Here is a 7,420-nt window from a genome sequence, read left to right as displayed (position 1 = left end):
CCTCGCATCCAGCCTAGAGTGCCTATAGCAAGGGTTGCCATTAAGACCACTTGCTTCTGGGCATGGTTTTGAGTGCTTTACATGAGCTGACGCATTTATTCCTCACAGCAACCCCAAGAGGCAGCGACTAATATTGTCCCCATTTTATGGATGAAGTAAATGAGACTGGGGCGGTTAAGTCATTCACCTAAGGTCAAAGGAAAGTGGGCCCTGACCAGTGCCGTCCAGTTTATCCCAGTACCGGCACCCCTGTGGATGGAAAGGGTGAAGCCTGTTCCTCCCACACCCACTGATGTCTCCTCCAACACCGCCCCCCGCCTCCCCCGCTGGCCTGGCTGCCAGCAACTCCTTGGACGCTCCAGGTGGAAAAACAATTGTGGGGCTGGCTCGGGTGGCTGGAGCAGTCAGGAGCTCCGGGCTTGGTGTCCCACCGATGCCAAGCCGCCAGAGCAGGGTGGGGGATGGGAGCACTTGCTCAGGAGCAGGGTGAGGATTCAGAGGAGACGCTGGGACCCACCAGGGATGGCAGAAGCAGGCCTCTACCCTGGCCTGGCCCAAGTCAGCTCTGGGCCTGCTCCCCACAGCCAGGAGGGCAGGGACAGCCCCCCAGCAGGCACCAGCCAACTTCCCTCCCAACTGGAGCAAATGACTGAGTCTTTACCCAGCGCCTACTAAGCGCCGCAGGCCCTGTTCCGGGGGTCGAGTCAGGGACAGACCCAATCCTGCCCCTTTACTGTCCGGCAGGAAGAATAGGCAAGGAAATGCACAGTCTCAAGAATGCTTGCTTGTTTCAACTCTCTGGGGATCTCAGTTTGAGCTGAGGAAACTGGGGCTCTGGGAGACGAAGTGAATCGCCCAAGCACTCAGCAAGGCCGAGCTGAGATTCTGAGCCCTCGTGCCTGGGCTCTGAACTCACCCAGGTCCCACCCTGGTGCCAGCTGCTTCTCATTGAGCACCTACTGTGTGCTGGGTCATTCCCAGGCCCACTCGACCCTCCCAACGGCCTCCCAGGTGGGTGTGGCCATTGCTATTTTAGAGAAGCGGTAGCCGAGGCTCCGAGTCGGGGAACCACTTGCTGAGAGTCACCTTGCTGGAAAGGGACCCCATCCCAGAGTGTCTGACCCCAGAGCCCACAGCCTCCCCCAGACTTTTTCTGGAAACTCCTGGCATTTAGGGGAGTGAGAAAGAGCTGTCCTGAGCAGGTCAGAGTGGTGTCAGGGATGCTGCCAGTGGGGCCACCTCCTACACTGGGGACAGCTGGGGGCTGGACCTTGGCTGACACCATCCTTTTACAATGATACGTTATTCATCTAGCTTAAGCCACACAGATGAGAACTCTTTAGATAATTTTGGTCTTTCCTTTTAGACAACAACACAGTTATAATTTAACTATTTTAAGAGGAAATGAAGTCTACACAATGTCTTCTCTGTGTTAATTACCATGGTGAACCATTTTCAGGCCACAGACCAGTACAGTAAAGGTCTTGGTGCTCAGTGAGACAGGAAAGGTTACTTGCACCTACACAAATGGCCCCAAACTGATATTTTGTTGTTATTCTTGTTCTTATGTCTGCATTTAATGGTTGTTCTGTCTCTCTCTTATTGAGCTGTTATTTCTAAAAGCGCTAAGGGTTTGCTCTGGAAAGTAGAAAATAAGCTTGATGCATCTTGTGGGTGACTGAACTATCAATGGTTCTGCTGTGAGCAGAACTTAACAACAAAGGGAATTCACCAAAATAATAAATTATTCCAAGTACTTATCAAGCTAGGGAAGCTCTCGGGACTCGAGAATTAAAATCAGGGTCTTGATATGGCATGGTCACTAGCTTTTACAGCAATTGTTTGCAAATTAGAAAAAGGCTCCACTTCCTCAAAATACTTTACTAGTGCCTGCTAGAAAATTATTTTAATCAATACACAAATCTACTGTGATTACTGTGTAACAGCAGCCTCGAGAGTTGTGCAGTGCACAACCTGTGCAGATGCTCATGGCAGCCCTATCTTGACATCACCAGAATTCCCTCTTTTCCATCATGTTTTTTTCTTTTTCTCCCTTCATTTTACTATTTCATACCTCAGACAGGCTTTCTCTTTGTGGTGGGAAATATGGCTTCTCTAAAACTTGATAACTCAGAAGATAAAGTCCTTCCTCTTCCACTCAAAATGTAAAAGTAATGTAAGGACTCTTGAGTCACATGATATCTCTAAACCATCCCTATGATCAGGGAAATGGAAAGTGTATCAGCCAGGCTGATATCAGTAAGGTTATGCTGCAGAAACAAACCACCCTAAGCATCAGGAGCTTAAACACTGAAGGTTTATTTATCGCTCACACTGGGTGTCAGCCCTGGTTTAACTGGGAGACCTGAGTCATCTAGGATTTCAGGGACCCAGACTGTCGGGGTCTACAGCTTGAAATGTGCTCCCTCCATCGCTGTGGCAAAGGGGAGTGGAGAATCGCACACTGGCTCTTAAAGCTTCCCCTTGGAGGGCATACAAGCCACTGAGCTCACGGTTCATAAAACAAGTACATGCCACGTCTAGCCATGCAGGGGATGGAGGTGCAGGCCTGCCCAGCCTAGAAGAAGCCTGGTCTAGGGTTATCTGAGCTTGAATCACACACTTACACAGCTCCTGGAATCACAGCCTAGCGGGGGTTGGGCCAGGTGGGCAGGGCACTGTGACTGTTCCAGCCTGGGACTGGGGAGAGGGAGCTCTTCAAGGAAGCAAGAAGGATGTCACCTGGCTCCAGGCAACCATGTAGGGCAGCTGCCAAGACTCAGCCAGCCTGGAGCAGCCACACCCAGCCTCTGGGCACTGCAGCCAGAGGAACCCGAAGAACCCAAAGGGACAAGAACTCCAGGGAAGAAACACACTCCAGCCCCGCAAAAAGCATGGGAGTGGCTGGGCCTGAAGACATCTCCTCCCCGCAAGAGAGGCTTCAGATGTGCAGCCCTGGATGTGTTCTCACCCTCTGGGTCTGGGGGCGGCCATGGGTGGGCAGAAGCGCCAGGTGAGTAAGAAATAATGATCCACATCCCCTGGTGTGGCTGAGACCTTCCTAAACTCCTGTACCACACTTTCCAACCCGGTTTTACAGAGCAGGCTACTGGGGTTTGGATGGGTCAAGGGACCTACTTAAGTTCACAGAGCCAGCTGGGAAACCTGCATATACCAAACACCTACCACGCACCAGGCTGCATTCCATTCTCAGGAGTTACCACCCCCAGGACACAGGCGAGAAAGCGCAGAGGCCAGGCACATCGCAGTCAGGCAGGCCCACCCCCGAAGCATCTGCCCTCCCCACATCACTCTCTAGGTAATGGGGTTGGGAGGGACCCTTTGGGGTTGGGGAGCCAAGGGGAAAGAGCAGCAGTCCTTTTTTAAAGGACGATGAGTGTGACACGTGACCAAGGAACTCGTGCACCAAGTGGGCGTCTGCCGGCTCGTGTTTAAGGCACATTCCTGAGCTCCAAAAGGAGAAATAAAACTGTTCCCTTGTCTGTGAGCTGAAGAGGCAGCAATATTGTGGGGTAACTAGGACCAGATGGGCTCCAGGAATTTCCAAAGGCCTTTTAGCATATTAGACAAAATAGCCTCCCAGACACACACCGTAACTTTGTCTGGCCACCTGGTATCAGTTACCGAGACAACCGGCGGGCTGCACACACTGGCTGGAGGGTCCCAGAAGGGAGCGGGCCTCTGGCAAGGCCCCTGCACACTCCCTACTGCCGCAGCAGGAGCCCCCCTCACACTTCATCCCTTCCCTCTGGTTCCAAGACCAGGGCACACCCTGAGAAACTCAGCCTCTCAGGGTTGGCAGGGGCTAGGAAAGTCCCAGAAACTGGGAAGTCCCAGATGGCTCCCACAGCCCCAAGCCTCCACTTGCACCCCTTTGAGGGGTATGAGAGGTCACACCCCACAGGGCACCCAGTGTGGGGGTGACTGCGGCCAGCTAGGTGTCAGCCCCGGGCTCTACCACCCTGGCTGGGAGAGCCTTGGCGGGCCATCAAACCTCCCCCAGTCCCCTTTCTTCATCTGCCAAACATAGTTACATGAGGACAAAGCCATTTGATACAAGCGTGGTGCCTAGAGTGTGCCAAAACTAGCAAGCGCTCCTTCTGCACTGGCCACTATCATGGTGCTCTGTGCACAGTTCTGGCTATGAGAAAGTCCTTTCTTACTCTGACTTAGGTAATATTATTAGCTAAAATTAACTGAGCATTTGCCACGTGCCAGGGCATCTGATGGGGGAAACGGCTGAGGCTCAAAATGGTGGTTGCCTTACCCAAGGCAGCACAACTAGACCCAAGCTCTACTCACTGTGGACACTGCCCTGCTGAACCTGCCTCCCCGTGGGTCCCAGCTCCTGCTCGGCCTAAGGCTCCTGCTCTCTCTGGGTTTCAGTTTCCCTGTCTGTGCAAGGAGAAGTTGGACTGCATGGGCCATGAGAGTCCTTCCCACACTGGCCCTCTAAGACCCTCATCCTGTCCTCAAATGACCCAGAGATGCAACAGGTCTGGAGAAACTTGGAGACCAGTAGGAGGGAAGACATGGTCTGTGTGCTGGCACCCAACACAGGGCCTGGCACCCAGAAAATAGCAGAGAAGTCACTGAATACAGCAGGTCCTCAAATAATATCGTTTTGTTCAACATCGTCTCGTTGATAAGAAAAAAGTGTCGATTTCTGGCCATGCCCGCTGTCTGTGTGGAGTTTGCAACGTTCCCTCAACGTCTGCATGGGTTCCCTCCATGTACTCTGGCTTCTTCCCACATCCTGCAGATGTGGGTGTTAGGTGAACCAGTGTGTCTACGTGGCCCCAGTGTGAGTGTGCCCTACAGTGATAATGGGGTGATATCTAGCTCAGGGCTGGTTCCCATCTTGTGCTCTTGGGACAGGCTCCAGCCACCCCAGAGCCGAGACTGGAATAAGTGGGTACATATCTTGTTTTTACTAGTCTTTTTTAAATGTATGTATACCTCACATTTATTTCAATGTTTAATATTAGAGGTGCTTCATATTAGAAAAGTTTGATGTTGTTTTTGTGGCCAAAAATGTGTTGTAGGAACTTAACTCTTATTTATATCAATTAGCCTATGGTAAAATTGGTTTTGTTACAGCTGGTGTGTTAGTCCATTCTCCAACTGCTATAAAGAAATACCTGAGACTGGATAATTTATAAAGGAGAGAAAGTTAATTGGCTCAGGGTTTGGCAGGCTCTACAGGAAGCATAGTGCCTGCATCTGCTCAGCTTCTGAGGAGGCCTCAGGAAACCTACAATCATGGCGGAAGGCAAAGAGGGAGCCCGCAGGTCACATGGCCAGAGCAGGAGCAAGGGAGAGAGGAGGGAGGTACCACACACTTTTAAATGACCAGATCTCATGACAACTCACTCACTGTCATGAGGACAGTACCAAGAGGATGATACTAAACCATTCATAAGAAAACCACCCCCGTGATCCAATCACCTCCCACCAGGCCTCACCTCCAACATTGGGGATTATGTGAAATTACATTTCAACATGAGATTTGGAAGGGGACACAGATCCAAACTGTTTTTTTGTTTTTTGAGATGGAATCCCAATCAATCTGTCGCCTAGGCTAGAGTGTAGTGGCACAATCTCAGCTCACTAAAACCTCCACCTCCCCAGTTCAGGCGATTCTCCTGCCTCAGCCTCCCTAGTAGCTGGGATTACAGGCACACACCACCATGCCTGGCTAATTTTTGTATTTTTAGTAGAGACGAGATTTCACCATGTTGGCCAGGCTGGTCTTCAACTCCTGACCTCAGGTGACCCGTCCACAGCCTCCCAAAGTGCTGGGATTACAGGTGTGAACCACTGGCCTGGCCTGATTCAAATGATTTCATGTGGTTTCACTTAAAGTCAGTTTCCAAGAACCTATCAAGGACTTAAATGTGGACTTACTGTACTGCTTTGCAGGGTAAATAAAGGTGGAGGTGTTGATTACAGTAATGTTGGCAACTCCTGCCCCTCAGTGATACAAGAGCTGAGGCTGATTAGGTGCAGTTCTTTTAAGTTCTTAAGGTCCAGTCTTAAACCCATTTAAGCATGGGTTCGTTCCTTCTCACAACCACTCTGTGAGGCCGGTGCTAGTGTGAACCCCATTTGACAGATGGGAAAACTGAGGCACGAGAAGCTCTCACCTGTCCAAGGTCACATGGAGGGTAGAGGCAGCAGTGGGACTTGAATCTGCTGTCCTGGCTCCCAGAGTGTGCATGCACTGGTCACACTACCTGCTTCTTTCAGAAGGTCACCGTCGGCTGGGCGCGGTGGCTCACGCTTGTAATCCCAGCACTTTGGGAGGCCGAGGCGGGCGGATCACCTGAAGTCAGGAGTTCGAGACCAGCCTGGCCAACATGGTGAAATCCCGTCTTTACTAAAAATACAAAAATAGCCTGGCGTGATGGCAGGTGTCTGTAATCCCAGCTACTTGGGCAGGCTGAGGCAGGAGAATCACCTGAACCTGGGAGGTGGAGGCTGCAGTGAGCCGCGATCACGCCACTGCACTGCACTCCATCCTCGGTGACACAGTGAGACTCCGTCTCAAAAAAAGAAAAGAAAAGAACGTCACTGTCTCAGGACCAGCAGGGGTGACCTGCGAATTCTGGATGTGAGGGGGACCCAGACTGGTGCTTTACCTGCCTAGCCTCCTTGACCCTCAAGCCACCCTAGGGAAGGAAGGGATTATCATCCCCATTTACAGAGGAGGAAACTGAGGCACAAAGCATGAAGTGATTTGCCCACAGCCACCGAGAGCCTAGATTCAAACACAGATCCAAGTCCAGGCCTGAATTTTCCCTGTATGGGACCACCTTCCCCAAGGGAAGATGGCTATCTTCCCACAGTTTAGAGATGGTGACCTGCCCAGCCCCATTCCCCAGGGCCAAGGGCGGAGAGGTGCAGCAGGCTTCAGGGAGGCTCCCCAGCATCCCAGTGGCCAGGCCTGATGATATGTGTCCCCAGGTCCTTTCAGCTGAACAGACCCTGTGAACTCTCCAGCCAGGAGCCTGGAGCCCTGGGAGGGTTGGGGGTGGTTCAGGCCCAGCCCTAGGCGGGTGCATGCGAGGGCTGGGCAAGCCTTGGCCTGGGGCCCTGCCTAAAAGGGCTGCCCCGCAGCTCACTGGGAGGCCCTAAACCAGAGATGGAAACAGGACTTTGCCCTGTTTCTGAGTCAAAGAGGTGATGAGAACAGAAGAGGGTAAAGAAGCCCCTGGCCAGTGTCACATATATTATGCACCTGCTGTATGCCAGCCCCATTCCCACTATTTACCAGAGTCCTCTATAGAGAAGGCAATGAGGCTCAGCCCGGGGCCACAGCGCAGGTATACAGCAAAGGCAAGACTGAAACCCTGGCTGGACAACGACAGAGCTGCGTTCTTTCTCCGGAGGCCACTCT

This window comes from Pongo abelii, chromosome 2 (genome assembly GCF_028885655.2).
Source record: "Pongo abelii isolate AG06213 chromosome 2, NHGRI_mPonAbe1-v2.0_pri, whole genome shotgun sequence".
NCBI classification, from domain to species: Eukaryota; Metazoa; Chordata; class Mammalia; order Primates; family Hominidae; genus Pongo; species Pongo abelii.
The sequence above is the reverse complement of the archived record's forward strand: the minus strand, read 5'-3'. Positions refer to the sequence as shown.